Source organism: Nuphar pumila, chromosome 1, assembly GCF_984573655.1.
Source record: "Nuphar pumila chromosome 1, dmNupPumi1.hap1.1, whole genome shotgun sequence".
NCBI classification, from domain to species: domain Eukaryota; kingdom Viridiplantae; phylum Streptophyta; class Magnoliopsida; order Nymphaeales; family Nymphaeaceae; genus Nuphar; species Nuphar pumila.
This window is the reverse complement of record NC_143249.1, coordinates 27,196,543-27,198,600: the sequence shown is the minus strand read 5'-3', so window position 1 is coordinate 27,198,600 and position 2,058 is coordinate 27,196,543. Positions and strand designations below refer to the sequence as shown.

At 41.7% G+C, this 2,058-nt stretch overlaps 1 non-coding gene across 1 annotated transcript; it reads right to left on the bottom strand.

Annotated features, from left to right (window-relative positions):
* Positions 1 to 1,098: 1,098 nt before the first annotated feature.
* Positions 1,099 to 1,201, bottom strand: LOC149848480 (small nucleolar RNA R71). Its single transcript, XR_016426506.1, has one exon. It is a non-coding gene; the product is annotated as a small nucleolar RNA R71 (small nucleolar RNA).
* Between the last annotated feature and the right edge of the window lie 857 nt (positions 1,202 to 2,058).

The following is a 2,058-nucleotide window of genomic DNA, read 5'->3' as shown; positions in this document are numbered from 1 at the left end:
AATTGAATTTTATAGAAATATTGTGTTTAATTCCTGTTCCCTGAGGATCGACCCGTACTTACCACTTTGTGGAAAGTCGGTTTTTATATTTTTGGTTGACGATTTTCCAAAGTTTTATTGAAAATAATTGTTTTAAAAAGAGTATTCCAAAATATCAACCAAATTTTGGCGCCGTTGCCGGGGAACGGCGAATTAATTACTTTATTTCTTAGAGTTTAATTTATTATTATTTTGTTTTAGTTAGTTAATTAGTTGTTTTCTTTTTAGTTAGTAGGATTAGTAAGTGAATATAGGATTAACATAGTTAGTAAATATAGGATTCACATATTGTTCTTTTTAGGATTCACTTAATTATCATTCTGCAAGGAGCGATTAGACAGGTGGGTTTTAGAAAAACATAGTTTGTGATTTCCTGTATTTATTTGTTTTAGCATTTTAGAATAGTTTACTTTGTATTTAATTATTTAGTATAGAATTCTGACATAGCTATATAGCATATTTGTTTGTTTTTAGTTACTGTTATTTGCTTATTTACATTTTAGTATCTGTGCTAGTTTAATTTTTTAGTTAGGTCGTTTGCTTACATCTGGTCTTAGTATCAGTGTATGCAGGGTCGACGAGGTCTAGGAACCCCATTACACCCATTTGTTGACAACTCAGAGAGAATTTTACATTCTCATCGAAGTTCGGCAACAATGGCTGACATGGATCCTCCACCTCCACCCCCAGTTCTTTCACGCCCTCTGCGGGAATACTTCATCCCCACAGACTATGTTCAGGCATCCTGCATTCGGAGACCCGATGTAGGAGCGCCACATTATGAGATTAAGGCCAGCATTATTCAAATGCTTCCATCCTTTTATGGCCTTAGTCATGAGGATCCCTATCGACACTTAGATGAATTCCTCGAAATCTGTTCTACTGTTAAGATACAGAATTTCGATGATGATGCGTTGAGGTTGACTCTATTCCCTTTTTCATTGAAGGACAAAGCCAAGTATTGGCTAAAGTCCTTAGATTCTGTAGAAATAGAGTCCTGGGATCAGTTGCAACAGGAGTTTCTTCGGAAATACTTTCCCATTGGTCGCACGAACCAATATCGTAGAGCCATCACTAGCTTTTCAGAGCTAGATGGTGAGCGCTTTCATGAGACCTGGGAGAGAATGAAGGATCTCCTCAGGAAATGCCCCCATCATCAGGTGCCGAAATGGCAACTGGTGCAGAGTTTCTATGATGGATTGTCTGACAAGAATCGTCAGATGATCGACTCTTCATGCGGTGGGACATTCATGCTGAAGAGCGAGGACGAAGCATGGAGGCTATTTGATACATTGGCCGAGAATTCACTCCACCATGCTTCGAGCTCTCATTCTGATAGAGCCACACCCAGCATTCAGAAGAAAGCTGGCGTTCTTGAGATTGGTCCATCTACTGCACTGCAGTGTAAAGTAGACATGATTGCTCAGAAGCTGGACCAGCTTCTCTCAGGACCATCCACTACACAGCAGGTGTGTACTCTTTGTGCCAGTCCGACACACGAGATCACTGAGTGCCCTTCGGCAGCTCAGTACCCTGAATTTGTTCAAGAACAAGTTCAGGCAGCTCAGGGTTACGTCAGACCGCCAAATAACCCATTTTCATCGACATATAATCCGGGTTGGCGTAACCATCCCAATTTTTCTTGGAAGAATCCACAGTCTTCTATACAGATGCCTTCTTCCTCTCAGCCAGTTCGGCAGTCATCTTTTACTCAGCCATTTCAAAGACCGAACTATTCTCAGTCTTCTTCTTCTTCAGTTCCTTCCCCGATTCAGCAGGAGTCTGCCCCGCAGACATCTTTTGAGGAGAGACTTCTCCAGGCATTTCAAGAGGTGAAAACCTCTAATCAGAACGCCTTCGAGAAGTGTAGTCAGATTTTGAGCTCGCATACGCAGTCCATTGCGAAGTTAGAGTCGCAAATGGGACAGTTAGCTGAGGCTATTAGTAGGAGACCCGAGGGTACATTGCCGAGTCAGGCTGTCATGAACCCGAAGGGTAAGGACCAGATGACTGGAGGCC